The following is a 27,417-nucleotide window of genomic DNA, read 5'->3' as shown; positions in this document are numbered from 1 at the left end:
TACACTAAACACACTGGTCACACATAGTACACTAAACACACTGGTAATACATAGTACACTAAACACACTGGTCACACATAGTACACTAAACACACTGGTAATACATAGTACACTAAACACACTGGTCACACATAGTACACTAAACACACTGTACACTAAACACACTGGTCACACATAGTACACTAAACACACTGGTCACACATAGTACGCTAAACACACTGGTCACACATAGTACACTAAACACACTGGTAATACACAGTACACTAAACACACTGGTCACACATAGTACACTAAACACACTTTGTAATACACAGTACACTAAACACACTGGTCACACATAGTACACTAAACACACTGGTAATACATAGTACACTAAACACACTGGTAATACATAGTACACTAAACACACTGGTCACACACAGTACACTAAACACACTGGTCACACATAGTACACTAAACACACTGGTCACACACAGTACACTAAACACACTGGTAATACATAGTACACTAAACACACTGGTCACACATAGTACACTAAACACACTGGTACACATACACTAAACACACTGGTCACACATAGTACACTAAACACACTGGTAATACATAGTACACTAAACACACTGGTAATACGTAGTACACTAAACACACTGGTCACACATAGTACACTAAACACACTGGTAATACACAGTACACTAAACACACTGGTCACACATAGTACACTAAACACACTGGTCACACATAGTACACTAAACACACTGGTAATACACTAAACACACTGGTCACACATAGTACACTAAACACACTGGTAATACATAGTACACTAAACACACTGGTCACACATAGTACACTAAACACACTGGTCACAAACAGTACACTAAACACACTGGTAATACATAGTACACTAAACACACTGGTCACACATAGTACACTAAACACACTGGTAATACTAAACACACTGGTCACACATAGTACACTAAACACACTGGTAATACACACTAAACACACTGGTCACACATACACTAAACACACTGGTCACACATAGTACACTAAACACACTGGTAATACATAGTACACTAAACACACTGGTCACACATAGTACACTAAACACACTGGTAATACATAGTACACTAAACACACTGGTAATACATAGTACACTAAACACACTGGTCACACATAGTACACTAAACACACTGGTAATACATAGTACACTAAACACACTGGTAATACATAGTACACTAAACACACTGGTAATACATAGTACACTAAACACACTGGTCACACATAGTACACTAAACACACTGGTCACACATAGTACACTAAACACACTGGTAATACATAGTACACTAAACACACTGGTCACACATAGTACACTAAACACACTGGTAAACATAGTACACTAAACACACTGGTCACACATAGTACACTAAACACACTGGTCACACATAGTACACTAAACACACTGGTCACACTACACTAAACACACTGGTCACACATAGTACACTAAACACACTGGTCACACATAGTACACTAAACACACTGGTCACACATAGTACACTAAACACACTGGTAATACATAGTACACTAAACACACTGGTCACACATAGTACACTAAACACACTGGTCACACTAAACACACTGTACACTAAACACACTGGTACACTAAACACACTGTACACTAAACACACTGGTCACACATAGTAAACTAAACACACTGGTAATACATAGTACACTCAACACATTGGTCACACATAGTACACTAAACACACTGGTCACACATAGTACACTAAACACACTGGTCACACATAGTACACTAAACACACTGGTCACACATAGTACACTAAACACACTGGTAATACATAGTACACTAAACACACTGATCACACATAGTACACTAAACACACTGGTAATATACACTAAACACACTAGTACACTAAACACACTGGTCACACATAGTACACTAAACACACTGGTCACACATAGTACACTAAACACACTGGTCACACATAGTACACTAAACACACTGGTAATACATAGTACACTAAACACACTGGTCACACATAGTACACTAAACACACTGGTACACTAAACACACTGTACACACTAAACACACTGGTCACACATAGTACACTAAACACACTGGTCACACATAGTACACTAAACACACTGGTAATACACTAAACACACTGGTCACACATAGTACACTAAACACACTGGTAATACATAGTACACTAAACACACTGGTCACACATAGTACACTAAACACACTGGTCACACATAGTACACTAAACACACTGGTAATACATAGTACACTAAACACACTGGTCACACATAGTACACTAAACACACTGGTCAACACAAACACACTGGTCACACATAGTACACTAAACACACTGGTAATACATAGTACACTAAACACACTGGTCACACATAGTACACTAAACACACTGGTCAATACACAGTACACTAAACACACTGGTCACACATAGTACACTAAACACACTGGTCACACATAGTACACTAAACACACTGGTAAACACACTAAACACACTGGTCACACATAGTACACTAAACACACTGGCAATACATAGTACACTAAACACACTGGTAATACATAGTACACTAAACACACTGGTAATACATAGTACACTAAACACACTGGTCACACATAGTACACTAAACACACTGGTCACACATAGTACACTAAACACACTGGTAATACATAGTACACTAAACACACTGGTCACACATAGTACACTAAACACACTGGTAATACATAGTACACTAAGCACACTGGTCACACATAGTACACTAAACACACTGGTCACACACAGTACACTAAACACACTGGTCACACACAGTACACTAAACACACTGGTCACACATAGTACACTAAACACACTGGTCACACATAGTACACTAAACACACTGGTCACACATAGTACACTAAACACACTGGTAATACATAGTACACTAAACACACTGATCACACATAGTACACTAAACACACTGGTAATACATAGTACACTAAACACACTGTACACTGGTCACACATAGTACACTAAACATACACTAAACACACTGGTCACACATAGTAACTAAACACACTGGTAATACATAGTACACTAAACACACTGGTCACACATAGTACACTAAACACACTGGTCACACATAGTACACTAAACACACTGGTCACACATAGTACACTAAACACACTGGTCACACATAGTACACTAAACACACTGGTAATACATAGTACACTAAAAACACACTGGTAATACATAGTACACTAAACACACTGGTCACACATAGTACACTAAACACACTGGTCACACATAGTACACTAAACACACTGGTCACACATAGTACACTAAACACACTGGTCACACATAGTACACTAAACACACTGGTAATACACTACACTAAACACACTGGTCACACATAGTACACTAAACACACTGGTCACTAGTACACTAAACACACTGGTAACACATAGTACACTAAACACACTGGTACACATAGTACACTAAACACACTGGTCACACATAGTACACTAAACACACTGGTAATACATAGTACACTAAACACACTGGTCACACATAGTACACTAAACACACTGGTCATACATAGTACACTAAACACACTGGTAATACATAGTACACTAAACACACTGGTAAGTAACTAAACACACTGGTAACACATAGTACACTAAACACACTGGTCACACTTAGTACACTAAACACACTGGTCACACATAGTACACTAAACACACTGGTCACACACAGTACACTAAACACACTGGTAATACATAGTACACTAAACACACTGGTCACACATAGTACACTAAACACACTGGTAATACATAGTACACTAAACACACTGGTAATACATAGTACACTAAACACACTGGTAATACATAGTACACTAAACACACTGGTCACACATAGTACACTAAACACACTGGTCACACATAGTACACTAAACACACTGGTAATACATAGTACACTAAACACACTGGTCACACATAGTACACTAAACACACTGGTACACACATAAACACACTGGTCACACATAGTACACTAAACACACTGGTAACACATAGTACACTAAACACACTGGTCACACATAGTACACTAAACACACTGGTCACACATAGTACACTAAACACACTGGTCACACATAGTACACTAAACACACTGGTCACACATAGTACACTAAACACACTGGTACATAGTACACTAAACACACTGGTCACACATAGTACACTAAACACACTGGTAATACATAGTACACTAAACACACTGGTAAACACACACTGGTACACAAACATAGTACACTAAACACACTGGTCACACATACACACTGGTACACTAAACACACTGGTAATACATAGTACACTAAACACACTGGTCACACATAGTACACTAAACACACTGGTAACACATAGTACACTAAACACACTGGTCACACATAGTACACTAAACACACTGGTAACATAGTACACTAAACACACTGGTAACACATAGTACACTAAACACACTGGTCACACATAGTACACTAAACACACTGGTACACATAGTACACTAAACACACTGGTCACACATAGTACACTAAACACACTGGTCACATACACTAAACACACTGGTACACACTAAACACACTGGTCACACATAGTACACTAAACACACTGGTAATACACTAAACACACTGGTAACACATAGTACACTAAACACACTGGTAATACACACTAAACACACTGGTCACACATAGTACACTAAACACACTGGTCACACATAGTACACTAAACACACTGGTAATACACTAAACACACTAAACACACTGGTCACACATAGTACACTAAACACACTGGTAATACATAGTACACTAAACACACTGGTCACACATAGTACACTAAACACACTGGTCACACACAGTACACTAAACACACTGGTACACATAGTACACTAAACACTGGTCATACATAGTACACTAAACACACTGGTAATACACTAAACACACTGGTCACACATAGTACACTAAACACACTGGTAATACACTAAACACACTGGTAATACACTAAACACACTGGTCACACATAGTACACTAAACACACTGGTAATACATAGTACACTAAACACACTGGTCACACATAGTACACTAAACACACTGGTCACACATAGCACACTAAACACACTGGTAATACATAGTACACTAAACACACTGGTCACACATAGTACACTAAACACACTGGTAATAGTACACTAAACACACTGGTAAAACACACTGGTAATACATAGTACACTAAACACACTGGTCACACATAGTACACTAAACACACTGGTCACACATAGTACACTAAACACACTGGTAATACATAGTACACTAAACACACTGGTCACACATAGTACACTAAACACACTGGTAATACATAGTACACTAAACACACTGGTCACACATAGTACACTAAACACACTGGTCACACATAGTACACTAAACACACTGGTCACACACAGTACACTAAACACACTGGTCACACATAGTACACTAAACACACTGGTAATACATAGTACACTAAACACACTGGTCACACATAGTACACTAAACACACTGGTCACACATACACTAAACACACTGGTCACACATAGTACACTAAACACACTGGTCATACATAGTACACTAAACACACTGGTAAACAACTGGTCACACATAGTACACTAAACACACTGGTCACATAATACACTAAACACACTGGTCACACATAGTAAACTAAACACACTGGTAATACATAGTACACTAAACACACTGGTCACACATAGTACACTAAACACACTGGTCACACATAGTACACTAAACACACTGGTCACACATAGTACACTAAACACACTGGTCACACATAGTACACTAAACACACTGGTAATACATAGTACACTAAACACACTGGTCACACATAGTACACTAAACACACTGGTAACACATAGTACACTAAACACACTGGTCACACATAGTACACTAAACACACTGGTCACACATAGTACACTAAACACACTGGTAATACACAGTACACTAAACACACTGGTAATACATAGTACACTAAACACACTGGTCACACATAGTACACTAAACACACTGGTAATACATAGTACACTAAACACACTGGTCACACATAGTACACTAAACACACTGGTCACACATAGTACACTAAACACACTGGTAATACATAGTACACTAAACACACTGGTCACACATAGTACACTAAACACACTGGTCACACATAGTACACTAAACACACTGGTCACAACAGTACACTAAACACACTGGTAATACATAGTACACTAAACACACTGGTCACACATAGTACACTAAACACACTGGTCACACATAGTACACTAAACACACTGGTCACACATAGTACACTAAACACACTGGTAATACATAGTACACTAAACACACTGGTAATACATAAACACAAACACACTGGTCACACATAGTACACTAAACACACTGGTCACACATAGTACACTAAACACACTGGTCACACATAGTACACTAAACACACTGGTAATACATAGTACACTAAACACACTGGTCACACATAGTACACTAAACACACTGGTCACACATAGTACACTAAACACACTGGTCACACTAAACACACTGGTACATAGTACACTAAACACACTGGTCACACATAGTACACTAAACACACTGGTAATACATAGTACACTAAACACACTGGTCAACATAAACACACTGTACACACTAAACACACTGGTAATACATAGTACACTAAACACACTGGTCACACATACACTAAACACACTGGTCACACATAGTACACTAAACACACTGGTAAAACACACTGGTCACACATAGTACACTAAACACACTGGTCACACATAGTACACTAAACACACTGGTAACACATAGTACACTAAACACACTGGTCACACATAGTAGGTACACATAGTACACTAAACACACTGGTCACACATAGTACACTAAACACACTGGTCACACATAGTACACTAAACACACTGGTAATACATAGTACACTAAACACACTGGTCACACATAGTACACTAAACACACTGGTCACACATAGTACACTAAACACACTGGTCATACATAGTACACTAAACACACTGGTACACATAAACTAAACACACTGGTAGTACACTAAACACACTGGTACATACATAGTACACTAAACACACTGGTCACACATAGTACACTAAACACACTGGTCACACACATAGTACACTAAACACACTGGTAATACACAGTACACTAAACACACTGGTACACATAAACTAAACACACTGGTAATACATAGTACACTAAACACACTGGTAATACATAGTACACTAAACACACTGGTCACACACAGTACACTAAACACACTGGTACACATAGTACACTAAACACACTGGTCACACATAGTACACTAAACACACTGGTACACACTAAACACACTGGTCACACATAGTACACTAAACACACTGGTAATACACTAAACACACTGGTCACACATAGTACACTAAACACACTGGTAATACATAGTACACTAAACACACTGGTAATACATAGTACACTAAACACACTGGTCACACATAGTACACTAAACACACTGGTAATACATAGTACACTAAACACACTGGTCACACATAGTACACTAAACACACTGGTCACACATAGTACACTAAACACACTGGTAATACACTAAACACACTGGTCACACATAGTACACTAAACACACTGGTAATACATAGTACACTAAACACACTGGTCACACATAGTACACTAAACACACTGGTCACAAACAGTACACTATACACACTGGTAATACATAGTACACTAAACACACTGGTCACACATAGTACACTAAACACACTGGTAATACACTAAACACACTGGTCACACATAGTACACTAAACACACTGGTAATACATAGTACACTAAACACACTGGTAATACATAGTACACTAAACACACTGGTAGTACACTAAACACACTGGTCACACACTAAACACACTGTACACTAAACACACTGGTAATACGTAGTACACTAAACACACTGTTCACACATAGTACACTAAACACACTGGTAATACACAGTACACTAAACACACTGGTAATACACAGTACACTAAACACACTGGTCACACATAGTACACTAAACACACTGGTCACACATAGTACACTAAACACACTGGTAATACATAGTACACTAAACACACTGGTCACACATAGTACACTAAACACACTGGTAATACATAGTACACTAAACACACTGGTAATACATAGTACACTAAACACACTGGTCACACATAGTACACTAAACACACTGGTCACACACATAGTACACTAAACACACTGGTCACACATAGTACACTAAACACACTGGTCACACATAGTACACTAAACACACTGGTCACACATAGTACACTAAACACACTGGTAATACATAGTACACTAAACACACTGGTCACACATAGTACACTAAACACACTGGTAATACACACACTAAACACACTGGTACACTAACTACACACTGGTCACACACAGTACACTAAACACACTGGTCACACATAGTACACTAAACACACTGGTAATACATAGTACACTAAACACACTGGTCACACATAGTACACTAAACACACTGGTCACACATAGTACACTAAACACACTGGTCACACATAGTACACTAAACACACTGGTCACACATAGTACACTAAACACACTGGTAATACATAGTACACTAAACACACTGATCACACATAGTACACTAAACACACTGGAAATACATAGTACACTAAACACACTGTACACTAAACACACTGGTCACACATAGTACGCTAAACACACTGGTCACACAGTAACACACTGGTAAGTACACTAAACACACTGGTAATACATAGTACACTAAACACACTGGTGGTCACATATAGTACACTAAACACACTGGTCACACACATAAACACACTGGTCACACATAGTACACTAAACACACTGGTAATACACATAGTACACTAAACACACTGGTCACACATAGTACACTAAACACACTGGTCACACATAGTACACTAAACACACTGGTAATACATAGTACACTAAACACACTGGTACACTAACTAAACACACTGGTCACACATAGTACACTAAACACACTGGTACACTAAACACACTGGTAATACATAGTACACTAAACACACTGGTCACACATAGTACACTAAACACACTGGTAATACACAGTACACTAAACACACTGGTCACACATAGTACACTAAACACACTGGTAATACATAGTACACTAAACACACTGGTCAGTACACTAAACACACTGGTCACACATAGTACACTAAACACACTGGTCACACATAGTACACTAAACACACTGGTAATACATAGTACACTAAACACACTGGTCACACATAGTACAATAAACACACTGGTCACACATAGTACACTAAACACACTGGTAATACATAGTACACTAAACACACTGGTCACACATAGTACACTAAACACACTGGTAATACATAGTACACTAAACACACTGGTCACACATAGTACACTAAACACACTGGTACACAGTAAAAACACACTGGTCACACATAGTACACTAAACACACTGGTCACACATAGTACACTAAACACACTGGTCACACACAGTACACTAAACACACTGGTCACACATAGTACACTAAACACACTGGTCACACATAGTACACTAAACACACTGGTCACACATAGTACACTAAACACACTGGTAACATAGTACACTAAACACACTGGTACACTAAACACACTAACTAAACACACTGGTACACTAAACACAGTACACTAAACACACTGGTCACACATAGTACACTAAACACACTGGTAATACATAGTACACTAAACACACTGGTACACTAAACACACTGTACACATAAACTAAACACACTGGTCACACATAGTACACTAAACACACTGGTCACACATAGTACACTAAACACACTGGTAATACATAGTACACTAAACACACTGATCACACATAGTACACTAAACACACTGGTAATACATAGTACACTAAACACACTGTACACTAAACACACTGTTCACACATAGTACACTAAACACACTGTACACTAAACACACTGGTCACACATAGTAAACTAAACACACTGGTAATACATAGTACACTCAACACATTGGTCACACATAGTACACTAAACACACTGGTCACACATAGTACACTAAACACACTGGTCACACATAGTACACTAAACACACTGGTCACACATAGTACACTAAACACACTGGTAATACATAGTACACTAAACACACTGGTCACACATAGTACACTAAACACACTGGTACACATAGTACACTAAACACACTGGTCACACATAGTACACTAAACACACTGGTAATACATAGTACACGAAACACACTGGTCACACATAGTACACTAAACACACTGGTAATACATAGTACACTAAACACACTGGTCACACATAGTACACTAAACACACTGGTCACACATAGTACACTAAACACACTGGTCACACATAGTACACTAAACACACTGGTAATACATAGTACACTAAACACACTGGTCACACATAGTACACTAAACACACTGGTAATACATAGTACACTAAACACACTGGTAATACATAGTACACTAAACACACTGGTCACACATAGTACACTAAACACACTGGTCACACATAGTACACTAAACACACTGGTCACACATAGTACACTAAACACACTGGTCACACATAGTACACTAAACACACTGGTCACACATAGTACACTAAACACACTGGTAATACATAGTACACTAAACACACTGGTCACACATAGTACACTAAACACACTGGTCACACATAGTACACTAAACACACTGGTCACACATAGTACACTAAACACACTGGTAATACATATTACACTAAACACACTGGTAATACACTAAACACACTGTACACTAAACACACTGGTCACACATAGTACACTAAACACACTGGTCACACATAGTACACTAAACACACTGGTCACACACAGTACACTAAACACACTGGTAATACAGAGTACACTAAACACACAGGTAATACATAGTACACTAAACACACTGGTACAGTACACTAAACACACTGGTCACACATAGTACACTAAACACACTGGTAATACATAGTACACTAAACACACTGGTCACACATAGTACACTAAACACACTGGTCACACATAGTACACTAAACACACTGGTCACACATAGTACACTAAACACACTGGTAATACATAGTACACTAAACACACTGGTAATACATAGTACACTAAACACACTGGTAATACATAGTACACTAAACACACTGGTCACACATAGTACACTAAACACACTGGTCACACATAGTACACTAAACACACTGGTAATACATAGTACACTAAACACACTGGTCACACATAGTACACTAAACACACTGGTCACACATAGTACACTAAACACACTGGTAATACATAGTACACTAAACACACTGGTCACACATAGTACACTAAACACACTGGTCACACATAGTACACTAAACACACTGGTAATACATAGTACACTAAACACACTGGTAATACATAGTACACTAAACACACTGGTAATACATAAACACACTGTACACTAAAAACACACTGGTCACACATAGTACACTAAACACACTGGTCACACATAGTACACTAAACACACTGGTCACACATAGTACACTAAACACACTGGTAATACATAGTACACTAAACACACTGATCACACATAGTACACTAAACACACTGGTAATACATAGTACACTAAACACACATGTACACTAAACACACTGTCACACATAGTACACTAAACACACTGGTCACACATAGTACACTAAACACACTGGTAATACACTAACTAAACACACTGGTCACACATAGTACACTAAACACACTGGTACACATAGTACACTAAACACACTGGTAACACATAGTACACTAAACACACTGGTCACACATAGTACACTAAACACACTGGTCACACATAGTACACTAAACACACTGGTACACTAAAAACACACTGGTCACATAGTACACTAAACACACTGGTAACACACTGGTAATACACATAGTACACTAAACACACTGGTCACACATAGTACACTAAACACACTGGTAATACATAGTACACTAAACACACTGGTCACACATAGTACACTAAACACACTGGTAATACATAGTACACTAAACACATAGGTGATACATAGTACACTAAACACACTGGTCACACATAGTACACTAAACACACTGGTCACACATAGTACACTAAACACACTGGTCACACATAGTACACTAAACACACTGGTAATACATAGTACACTAAACACACTGGTCACACATAGTACACTAAACACACTGGTAAACACTAAACACACTGGTCACACATAGTACACTAAACACACTGGTCACACATAGTACACTAAACACACTGGTCACACATAGTACACTAAACACACTGGTCACACATAGTACACTAAACACACTGGTAATACATAGTACACTAAACACACTGGTCACACATAGTACACTAAACACACTGGTAATACATAGTACACTAAACACACTGGTAAACACACTGGTCACACATAGTACACTAAACACACTGGTAAACACACTGGTCACACATAGTACACTAAACACGCTGGTAATACATAGTACACTAAACACACTGGTCACACATAGTACACTAAACACACTGGTCACACATAGTACACTAAACACACTGGTCACACATAGTACACTAAACACACTGGTAATACATAGTACACTAAACACACTGGTCACATACACTAAACACACTGGTACACTAAACACACTGGTCACACATAGTACACTAAACACACTGGTAAACACACTGGTCACATAGTACACTAAACACACTGGTAATACATAGTACACTAAACACACTGGTCACACATAGTACACTAAACACACTGGTCACACATACATACACTGGTACACACTAAACACACTGGTCACACATAGTACACTAAACACACTGGTAATACATAGTACACTAAACACACTGGTAACACATAGTACACTAAACACACTGGTACACATAGTACACTAAACACACTGGTCACACATAGTACACTAAACACACTGGTAATACATAGTACACTAAACACACTGGTCACACATAGTACACTAAACACACTGGTAATACATAGTACACTAAACACACTGGTCACACATAGTACACTAAACACACTGGTCACACATAGTACACTAAACACACTGGTCACACATAGTACACTAAACACACTGGTCACACATAGTACACTAAACACACTGGTCACACATAGTACACTAAACACACTGGTAATACATAGTACACTAAACACACTGGTAATACATAGTACACTAAACACACTGGTCACACATAGTACACTAAACACACTGGTAATACATAGTACACTAAACACACTGGTCACACATAGTACACTAAACACACTGGTCACACATAGTACACTAAACACACTGGTCACACATAGTACACTAAACACACTGGTAATACATAGTACACTAAACACACTGGTCACACATAGTACACTAAACACACTGGTCACACATAGTACACTAAACACACTGGTCACACATAGTACACTAAACACACTGGTAAACACTAAACACACTGGTCACACATAGTACACTAAACACACTGGTCACACATAGTACACTAAACACACTGGTCACACATAGTACACTAAACACACTGGTCACACATAGTACACTAAACACACTGGTAACACATAGTACACTAAACACACTGGTAATACATAGTACACTAAACACACTGGTCATACATAGTACACTAAACACACTGGTCACACATACACTACACTAAACACACTGGTCACACATAGTACACTAAACACACTGGTCACACATAGTACACTAAACACACTGGTCACACATAGTACACTAAACACACTGGTCACACATAGTACACTAAACACACTGGTAATACATAGTACACTAAACACACTGTACACATAAAAACACACTGGTACACACACTGGTCACACATAGTAGGTAATACATAAACACACACTGGTCACACATAGTACACTAAACACACTGGTACACACATAGTACACTAAACACACTGGTCACACATAGTACACTAAACACACTGGTCACACATAGTACACTAAACACACTGGTAATACATAGTACACTAAACACACTGGTCACACATAGTACACTAAACACACTGGTAATACATAGTACACTAAACACACTGGTCACACATAGTACACTAAACACACTGGTCACACATAGTACACTAAACACACTGGTCACACATAGTACACTAAACACACTGGTCACACACAGTACACTAAACACACACTGGTAATACATAGTACACTAAACACACTGGTCACACATAGTACACTAAACACACTGGTAATACACTAAACACACTGGTCACACATAGTACACTAAACACACTGGTAATACATAGTACACTAAACACACTGGTAACACGTAGTACACTAAACACACTGGTCACACATAGTACACTAAACACACTGGTAATACACAGTACACTAAACACACTGGTCACACATAGTACACTAAACACACTGGTCACACATAGTACACTAAACACACTGGTAATACACTAAACACACTGGTCACACATAGTACACTAAACACACTGGTAATACATAGTACACTAAACACACTGGTCACACATAGTACACTAAACACACTGGTCACAAACAGTACACTAAACACACTGGTAATACATAGTACACTAAACACACTGGTCACACATAGTACACTAAACACACTGGTCATACACTAAACACACTGGTCACACATAACACAAACACACTGGTAATACATAGTACACTAAACACACTGGTAATACATAGTACACTAAACACACTGGTCACACATAGTACACTAAACACACTGGTAATACACAGTACACTAAACACACTGGTCACACATAGTACACTAAACACACTGGTCACACATACACTAAACACACTGGTAAACACAGTACACACACTGGTCACACATAGTACACTAAACACACTGGTCAACACACTAAACACACTGGTCACACATAGTACACTAAACACACTGGTCAATACATAGTACACTAAACACACTGGTCACACATAGTACACTAAACACACTGGTCACACATAGTACACTAAACACACTGGTAATACATAGTACACTAAACACACTGGTCACACATAGTACACTAAACACACTGGTCACACATAGTACACTAAACACACTGGTAATACATAGTACACTAAACACACTGGTCACACATAGTACACTAAACACACTGGTCACACATAGTACACTAAACACACTGGTAATACACAGTACACTAAACACACTGGTCACACACTAAACACACTGGTACACATAAAACACACTGGTCACACATAGTACACTAAACACACTGGTCACACATAGTACACTAAACACACTGGTCACACATAGTACACTAAACACACTGGTAATACATAGTACACACATAGTACACTAAACACACTGGTACACTAGTACACTGGTCAAAACACACTACAACACTAAACACTGGTCACACATAGTACACTAAACACACTGGTCACACATAGTACACTAAACACACTGGTAATACATAGTACACTAAACACACTGGTCACACATAGTACACTAAACACACTGGTCACACATAGTACACTAAACACACTGGTAATACATAGTACACTAAACACACTGGTCACACATAGTACACTAAACACACTGGTACACACTAAACACACTGGTCACACATAGTACACTAAACACACTGGTAATACGTAGTACACTAAACAGACTGGTCACACATAGTACACTAAACACACTGGTAATACATAGTACACTAAACACACTGGTCACACATAGTACACTAAACACACTGGTCACACATAGTACACTAAACACACTGGTCACACATAGTACACTAAACACACTGGTAATACATAGTACACTAAACACACTGGTCACACACAGTACACTAAACACACTGGTAATACATAGTACACTAAACACACTGGTAATACATAGTACACTAAACACACTGGTCACACATAGTACACTAAACACACTGGTAATACATAGTACACTAAACACACTGGTCACACATAGTAGTACACTAAACACACTGGTCACACATAGTACACTAAACACACTGGTCACACATAGTACACTAAACACACTGGTAATACATAGTACACTAAACACACTGGTCACACATAGTACACTAAACACACTGGTCACACATAGTACACTAAACACACTGGTCACACATAGTACACTAAACACACTGGTAATACATAGTACACTAAACACACTGGTCACACATAGTACACTAAACACACTGGTCACACATAGTACACTAAACACACTGGTCACACATAGTACACTAAACACACTGGTCACACATAGTACACTAAACACACTGGTAAGACATAGTACACTAAACACACTGGTAAACATACACACTGGTCACACACAGTACACTAAACACACTGGTAATACATAGTACACTAAACACACTGGTCATACATAGTACACTAAACACACTGGTCACACATAGTACACTAAACACACTGGTCACACATAGTACACTAAACACACTGGTCACACATAGTACACTAAACACACTGGTAATACATAGTACACTAAACACACTGGTCACACATAGTACACTAAACACACTGGTCACACACAGTACACTAAACATACTGGTAATATATAGTACACTAAACACTAAACACACTGGTAATACATAGTACACTAAACACACTGGTCACAGTACACAAACACACTAAACACACATGGTAACTACACACATAGTACACTAAACACACTGGTCACACATAGTACACTAAACACACTGGTCACACATAGTACACTAAACACACTGGTAATACATAGTACACTAAACACACTGGTCACACATAGTACACTAAACACACTGGTCACACATAGTACACTAAACACACTGGTAATACATAGTACACTAAACACACTGGTCACACATAGTACACTAAACACACTGGTCACACATAGTACACTAAACACACTGGTACACACAAACACACTGGTACACTAAACACACTGGTAATACATAGTACACTAAACACACTGGTCACACATACATAGTACACTAAACACACTGGTAACATAGTACACTAAACACACTGGTCACACATAGTACACTAAACACACTGGTAATACATAGTACACTAAACACACTGGTAATACATAGTACACTAAACACACTGGTCACACATAGTACACTAAACACACTGGTAATACACAGTACACTAAACACACTGGTCACACATAGTACACTAAACACACTGGTCACACATAGTACACTAAACACACTGGTAATACACTAAACACACTGGTCACACATAGTACACTAAACACACTGGTAATACATAGTACACTAAACACACTGGTCACACATAGTACACTAAACACACTGGTCACAAACAGTACACTAAACACACTGGTAGTACACTAAACACACTGGTCACACATAGTACACTAAACACACTGGTCACACATAGTACACTAAACACACTGTACACTAAACACACTGGTCACACACATACACTAAACACACTGGTCACACATAGTACACTAAACACACTGGTCACACATAGTACACTAAACACACTGGTCACACATAGTACACTAAACAACTGGTCACACACTGGTAAACACACTGGTAATACACAGTACACTAAACACACTGGTCACACATAGTACACTAAACACACTGGTCACACATAGTACACTAAACACACTGGTCACACATAGTACACTAAACACACTGGTAATACATAGTACACTAAACACACTGGTCACACACAGTACACTAAACACACTGGTCACACATAGTACACTAAACACACTGGTAATACATAGTACACTAAACACACTGGTCACACATAGTACACTAAACACACTGGTCACAAACACTAAACACACTGGTCACACATAGTACACTAAACACACTGGTCAACACACATAGTACACTAAACACACTGGTCACACATAAAACACACTGGTCACACATAGTACACTAAACACACTGGTAATACATAGTACACTAAACACACTGGTCACACATAGTACACTAAACACACTGGTCACACATAGTACACTAAACACACTGGTACACTAAACACACTGGTCACACTGGTACACTAAACACACTGGTCACACATAGTACACTAAACACACTGGTCACACATAGTACACTAAACACACTGGTAATACATAGTACACTAAACACACTGGTCACACATAGTACACTAAACACACTGGTCACACATAGTACACACTGGTCACACATAGTACACTAAACACACTGGTCACACATAGTACACTAAACACACTGGTAATACATAGTACACTAAACACACTGGTCACACATAGTACACTAAACACACTGGTAATACATAGTACACGAAACACACTGTACACTAAACACACTGGTCACACATAGTAAACTAAACACACTGGTAATACATAGTACACTCAACACATTGGTCACACATAGTACACTAAACACACTGGTCACACATAGTACACTAAACACACTGGTAATACACTAAACACACTGGTCACACATAGTACACTAAACACACTGGTCACACATAGTACACTAAACACACTGGTAATACATAGTACACTAAACACACTGGTCACACATAGTACACTAAACACACTGGTCACACATAGTACACTAAACACACTGGTCACACATAGTACACTAAACACACTGGTAATACATAGTACACTAAACACACTGGTCACACATAGTACACTAAACACACTGGTAATACATAGTACACTAAACACACTGGTCACACATAGTACACTAAACACACTGGTCACACATAGTACACTAAACACACTGGTCAACATAGTACACTAAACACACTGGTCACACATAGTACACTAAACACACTGGTCACACATAGTACACTAAACACACTGGTAATACATAGTACACTAAACACACTGGTCACACATAGTACACTAAACACACTGGTCACACATAGTACACTAAACACACTGGTAATACATAGTACACTAAACACACTGGTCACACATAGTACACTAAACACACTGGTCACACATAGTACACTAAACACACTGGTACACATAGTACACTAAACACACTGGTAATACATAGTACACTAAACACACTGGTCACACTTAGTACACTAAACACACTGGTCACACATAGTACACTAAACACACTGGTCACACACAGTACACTAAACACACTGGTAATACAGAGTACACTAAACACACTAGTCACACATAGTACACTAAACACACTGGTCACACATAGTACACTAAACACACTGGTAATACATAGTACACTAAACACACTGGTCACACATAGTACACTAAACACACTGGTAATACATAGTACACTAAACACACTGGTCACACATAGTACACTAAACACACTGGTCACACACTACACTAAACACACTGGTAATACATAGTACACTAAACACACTGGTAATACATAGTACACTAAACACACTGGTCACACATAGTACACTAAACACACTGGTCACACATAGTACACTAAACACACTGGTCACACACAGTACACTAAACACACTGGTAATACATAGTACACTAAACACACTGGTCACACATAGTACACTAAACACACTGGTCACACATAGTACACTAAACACACTGGTAATACATAGTACACTAAACACACTGGTCACACATAGTACACTAAACACACTGGTCACACACAGTACACTAAACATACTGGTACACACAGTACACTAAACACACTGGTAATACATAGTACACTAAACACACTGGTCACACATAGTACACTAAACACACTGGTAATACATAGTACACTAAACACACACTGGTCACACATAGTACACTAAACACACTGGTAATACACTAAACACACTGGTCACACATAGTACACTAAACACACTGGTAATACATAGTACACTAAACACACTGGTCAAACACAAACACACTGGTCACACATAGTACACTAAACACACTGGTAATACACAGTACACTAAACACACTGGTCACACATAGTACACTAAACACACTGGTAATACATAGTACACTAAACACACTGGTCACACATAGTACACTAAACACACTGGTAATACATAGTACACTAAACACACTGATCACACATAGTACACTAAACACACAGGTAAACAACATAGTACACTAAACACACTGGTAATACATAGTACACTAAACACACTGGTCACTAAACACACTGGTCACACACTGGTAGTACACTAAACACACTGGTCACACATAGTACACTAAACACACTGGTCACACATAGTACACTAAACACACTGGTCACACATAGTACACTAAACACACTGGTAATACATAGTACACTAAACACACTGGTCACACATAGTACACTAAACACACTGGTCACACATAGTACACTAAACACACTGGTCACACATAGTACACTAAACACACTGGTCACACATAGTACACTAAACACACTGGTCACACATAGTACACTAAACACACTGGTAATACATAGTACACTAAACACACTGGTCACACATAGTACACTAAACACACTGGTAATACATAGTACACTAAACACACTGGTCACACATAGTACACTAAACACACTGGTAATACATAGTACACTAAACACACACACTGGTGGTTGCACACATAGTACACTAAACACACTGGTAATACATAGTACACTAAACACACTGGTAATACATAGTACACTAAACACACTGGTCACACATAGTACACTAAACACACTGGTAATACATAGTACACTAAACACACTGGTCACACATAGTACACTAAACACACTGGTCACACATAGTGCACTAAACACGCTGGTAATACATAGTACACTAAACACACTGGTCACACATAGTACACTAAACACACTGGTCACACATAGTACACTAAACACACTGGTCACACATAACACAAACACTGGTCACACATAGTGCACTAAACACGCTGGTAATACATAGTACACTAAACACACTGGTCACACATAGTACACTAAACACACTGGTCACACATAGTACACTAAACACACTGGTCACACATAGTACACTAAACACACTGGTCACACATAGTACACTAAACACACTGGTCACACATAGTACACTAAACACACTGGTAATACATAGTACACTAAACACACTGGTCACACATAGTACACTAAACACACTGGTAATACATAGTACACTAAACACACTGGTCACATAGTACACTAAACACACTGGTCACACATAGTACACTAAACACACTGGTCACACATAGTACACTAAACACACTGGTCACACATAGTACACTAAACACACTGGTAATACACACACTGGTCACACACAGTACACTAAACACACTGGTCACACTGGTACACTAAACACACACTAAACACACTGGTCACACACAGTACACTAAACACACTGGTCACACATAGTACACTTAACACACTGGTCACACATAGTACACTAAACATCACTGGTCACACATAGTACACTAAACACACTGGTCACACATAGTACACTAAACACATTGGTCACACATAGTACACTAAACACACTGGTCACACATAGTATACTAAACACACTGGTAATACATAGTACACTAAACACACTTGTCACACACAGTACACTAAACACACTGGTCACACATAGTACACTAAACACACTGGTAATACATAGTACACTAAACACACTGATAATACATAGTACACTAAACACACTGGTCACACACAGTACACTAAACACACTGGTAATACACAATACACTAAACACACTGGTCACACACAGTACACTAAACACACTGGTCACACATAGTACACTAAAAACACTGGTCACACACAGTACACTAAACATACTGGTCACACACAGTACACTAAACACACTGGTCACACATAGTACACTAAACACAGTGGTCACACATAGTATACTATTTACTCTACCAAACAACTCTGGCTAAATGCCATCTTCCTCACAGATCAACACACAGTACACTAAAAACACTGGTAATACATAGTATACTATTTACTCTACCAAACAACTCTGGCTAAATTGCATCTTCCTCACAGATCAACACACAGTACATCCCTTACACCTCAGATGCTAAGCTTGTGTTGCTATGACCTATGACCCGCCCAGCTGTAGTTCTACTGTCTCTTCAGTATTGATGCCATTGGTGGAGTGTGTCTCAATTGTCTAAAGTGGCTTCCTCTCCCCATATATTTTCCTACACCTGGAAAATTCTGGAAGAAGCCTCCTCATTCGCAATGTTGTGTCTCCAGGTACTCTCCAGTTGGTATCGCCTCTCTGATCTCAGGGAAGATAGCAGCCATCGGGGACCTGGAGGTGGTGGCTAGACAGCTGGGCATGTACATGGTGACAGTCATAGTGGGCCTAATGATCCACGGGGGCATTATCCTGCCACTCATCTTCTTCTCCATCACAAGGAAGAGCCCCTTCACCTTCTACTCCGGGATCTTCCAGGCCTGGATCACTGCCCTGGGCACCGCCAGCAGGTAGGGGAAGAACACTCTAGGGGAGGTTGGGTGTGTGTGTGTGGGCGGGGTGGGGGGGGGGGGGGTGTATATACTATGTTTAGATAATTTGTGCTGGTGTGTATTTTCCTCAATAGCACAGACGGACAGATGGACGGACGGACGGACAGGCAGGCAGACAGACAGACAGACAGACAGACAGACAGACAGACAGACAGACAGACAGACAGACGGACGGACGGACGGACGGGCGGGCGGGCGGACGGACGGACGGACGGACGGACGGACGGACGGACGGACGGACGGACGGACGGACGGACGGACGGACGGACGGACGGACGGACGGACAGACAGACAGACAGACAGACAGACAGACAGACAGACAGACAGACAGACAGACAGACAGACAGACAGACAGACAGACAGACCCTGCGTTGTAAATGTCTGGGGCTCTGGATAAGGTTGTATGAGCCAAACTGGCCATGTTTCCGCTGCTTCTGAATCTGTTGTGCTGCTCAAACCAACTGTCATTTTGGCGCATTAGGGAGGCTTTACAGAATAAGAGTAATCCTATCAACTTTCTCTAATTATATTATGACCTGGGCTTAGCTTAGGCTCAAGTCAAATTCCTGTAATTCACATGTTGGATTGTAAAATACACTTGCTGTTATGATAATGCTGTTAGATTTCACCCCTTCTCTCACCCTCTCTGTCCCCCTCCCCTCTTTTCTAACTCTCACTTTGTACTCTCACCCTCCCTCTCCCTCACTCTCACTCACAATTTCTGTCATTATTTTCTTTCTGAATACTTCTCACTCTCTATAACATCACTCTCTCACTCTCTATACCCTCTCTCCCCATTTGTATTTCCTTCCCGTTATCTCTCTCGAACTGTCTACATCCCTTTCTTACCCACTCTCTCCTTCTCTCAGTGCGGGAACGTTACCTGTCACATTTCGCTGTCTGGAGGAGAATCTGAAGATCGATAAGCGCGTGACGCGTTTCGTGCTGCCCATCGGAGCCACCATCAACATGGACGGTACAGCCCTGTACGAGGCGGTGGCAGCCATCTTCATCGCTCAGATGAATGACATCAACCTGGACGCAGGACAGATCGTCACCGTCAGGTAGGCCTCTTCTTTACCACTGACAACCCTGGCTCAGGGGCTTCTTAGGAGACTTTTGTGTTGAGGTGTGTTACCTGGGTGTAATATATTATGCTGTTAGGTATAGTACTCAAGTGCAGTGATGTTTTTAAGGTGATCATGTTCTGTATGTATGTAAGAGAAAGGTGTGTCACTTCCTCCATGGGTTTTGTACCTTGAAATAGTCATCTAACTGTAGGTTTACAGTATGTATCAGTTGTGGTTGCTGATGACTTTTATGAGTCACATGCTAATGCATTCTGTGGTGACAATGTCTTGGAATGAGAAACATGTGTGCAACATCAATTCCCTCTTCTCCTTCCTCTCCCTCACTCCTTCCCGTCCTCTCCTCTCAGTATGACAGCCACCCTGGCCAGTGTGGGAGCGGCCAGTATTCCCAGCGCAGGCCTGGTCACCATGCTGTTGATCCTTACAGCTGTGGGCCTGCCCACCCAGGACATCAGCCTGCTCATCGCTGTCGACTGGCTGCTGTGAGTCACATACACACAATCACTGTGATGTTACACTTCAGATACCCTGGTCTTTGTTTTCAACAGCATGATGACATTAGACTACAATGATTCAATGTTGCTGATTATCTCTATGAAAGAAAAGTAGGGTACGTCAAGCTCTGTCAAAATGCAACGCATATTGTCAACTGTAAAGTGTAGAGTGGTACTTAGCTGTAGATGCCATTGCCATGAGAGCTCCTGTCTTGTAGTGTACCTGTAACAGTCATGGCTGACTCCAGCATTGTCTGTCTGTTGGGCCAGTGACAGAATGCGTACCTCAATCAACGTGGTGGGCGACTCGTTTGGTGCTGGGATTGTGGACCACCTGTCCAGGGCAGAGCTAGCTGAGATTGACGCCGAGCTCCTCTCCCCTGAGGATGAGGAGTTCATCCCCCCGCCCCCTGTCCTCACCGAGATAGACCTGATGGACCCCAAGAGACCCCCCGAGTTACCCCCACGGTCCCCCCGCCCGCCCAAACTCAACCACCACGGCCACTCCAACCTGTCACAGATCTACTCCATCACCAACTCTCCCCGCTCTGTCCGCTCTCCATCCCCCCATTCTGTCCGCTCTCCCTCCCCGCGCTCCAACTGTTCTCACTCCCACTCCCCACGACCCTCTGCCTTCCGTACCCATTCCCCACGCATCCTCCGCAGAACAGAGCCTGGCTACTGCGCCTGCCAAGCCACGACAACCAGGTAGGCAGGGTTACAGCTACCACTAGTCCTAGGGCTCAATCCTAACTTCTTGTTAATCATGTATTGATATCAATGGAATATTTGTGTGAACATTTGAGTTGGATGGTCTTCTGATGGCCTGTCTCTGACTTTCTTCCTCTTTGTCTTCCCAGATCCCCACACTCCCTCGCTCCCACAGAGAGAGAGACAGAGGGGATAGAGACAGAAGGGAAAGAGACAGGGAAAGAGACAGGGAAAGAGACAGAGAGAGAGATAGAGAGAGAGATAGAGAGAGAGATAGAGGAAGAGAGAGGGAGAGACTGCGGGGGCGAGACAGCGACCGATATCAGAGCGAGACAGAGGAAGAGGAGGAGAGGGATAGGGTGCTGGATGAAGGGAGTGAAGGAGAAGAGAGTGACGACACTGCTTACGACCGCAGGAACACCATCATGCCCTGCGACCAGCCCTGATTGGGACGCCTCTATGAAAACACTTCTGTTTTACCACAGTTTCACTACACTTCCCCCAATTTACTGCACTCTACCACCTAGTACCACTGTGGTGTTTTTGATAGGGGTCTGGGTTGGTGGATGCAGTGCTCTACAAATGGTTACTATTTAGTAGTTGTCTGATTTGAGTGTTCTTGTGTGATTTGAGTCCTGTTTGACATGATCAGGGATCAAGAAGCTTGCTTTGAGCGATGACGATATTTATGTTGCTATGGCAACACCCTTTAATAATCTTTGAAAAAAGAGCCCATGCCCTAACTTTTACGCTTCAGTGTGTTGCAGAAGGGAGCTTTAACTTAGTGTTGTGTCTTCTGTGAACCCAGCTCTATTCTCTGATAATCATTGTCTTGTTCTAATCATTTCAGCTAGCCAGTTCCTCAACCTTATCCTCTACCCTCTAGCGTGGCTGAGAGAGACGCTGTACTGAGATCTTGGTGTTCAGTGTCAGTCAACGCACAATCAGAAATGTTCTCTTCTCAACTTCCAAAAGGTCATCTGTAGAATGTCGTCCATCTCCAGCTGTACTGTATCGAATGATTCAACAAATAATTATTAATTCTACTTATATGTAAGTTAAAATGTGAGATAAACTTGCCTGTAGCAACTATATGTAATTAAAGGTAACAAACACACTGTAGTCAAACTATTTTTATACTATCCTACCTCCTCTCTCTCTCTTCTCTTCCTCTCCTTGTCCTCTACAAATTCAACACTTCACTTGACTTTACCTCAACTTGTACCTCAACTTGTCCTGAAATGACAATCATAATACGGTTATTGTTGTTAATATTGTTATTTCTCAGTATTTATGTACGATTAGTCATTTTTTCTCATTGTCTGTTGTCTGAAATGATGGTTGTTAGTCATTTTATACATTTTTTCCAGCACAACATTCTTCAGTCTGTGTTGCACAGCAGTCGGTTTTCATTTTGATTCACGTATTCATTTACTTGTTGTTTCATTACTCTTGTACTTTAATTATTTATTGGTTAATTAAGAGATATTCTCATTGGTTCTGTCATATTGATTTGTTTTCCTCTGTCCCTCTGAAATGCCTTTCATTGAAGGTCATTACTGCCTACCCAAATCCTTCAGTCTTAATGCAGGTTTGCAGATCCAGGTTTTGTGTATATTGTATGTAATAAAATCTTTGAGATTTATTTAAATTACAATGACAAAGATTTGGTTATTTCTGTACCTTGTGTAAAACTGTGTACAGATTAGTACTACAAAAAGGGGACACACAATATTTTGTGACTAAAGTCAGTGATGAAATCCAGTGGACAAGGATATTACTGGACGTTCAAGTTGCAACTGGCACACCAGACCTCGAACACACACACACACACACACACACACACACACACACACACACACACACACACACACACACACACACACACACACGTTGATGAGGCAAAGACACACAGATATCAACACACTTAATCCTCTCAAAGAAGAGTTGGGGAGGGAGGGAGGGAGGGAGGGAGGGAGGGAGGGAGGGAGGGAGGGAGGGAGGGAGGGAGGGAGGGAGGGAGGGAGGGAGGGAGGGAGGGAGGGAGGGAGGGAGGGAGGGAGGGGGAGGGGAATAGAAGAACGGCAGATGGCCAGAAAGACGTCAATCCAACTCATTCTTCCAGACAGCATAGGGCACTGTGGGTAATTGCAAACAGGACTGACGTTAGTGTTGGGACCCTGCACGTCACAGAGAGAGGAGGAGAGGATGAGAGAAACAGGTAGATAATAAGGGAAAGCTTCAGGCCACAACAGGCCACCACCACCTAGTGAACCCAGTGAACAGGGACAGACATGCCTCGACTCTCTGGGTGAAGGTATTCAACAAAACAGACAGACTATGATTCATTACTCTATTTATATGTAGTGAACTGAGTCTTTTCGGCTCACATACAGGAATTTCTTACACAACAAGATTGCTACTTGTATTT

General features: G+C 40.3%; 1 pseudogene; it reads left to right on the top strand.

Annotated features, from left to right (window-relative positions):
* Positions 1–26,445, top strand: part of LOC135553744 (excitatory amino acid transporter 2-like) — a 63,393-nt pseudogene extending 36,948 nt beyond the window's left edge.
* Positions 26,446–27,417: the final 972 nt, after the last annotated feature.

This window comes from Oncorhynchus masou, chromosome 14 (genome assembly GCF_036934945.1).
Source record: "Oncorhynchus masou masou isolate Uvic2021 chromosome 14, UVic_Omas_1.1, whole genome shotgun sequence".
Classification (NCBI taxonomy): Eukaryota; Metazoa; Chordata; class Actinopteri; order Salmoniformes; family Salmonidae; genus Oncorhynchus; species Oncorhynchus masou.
Note: the sequence above shows the minus strand (reverse complement) of the source record. Positions and strands in the feature narration are given on the sequence as shown.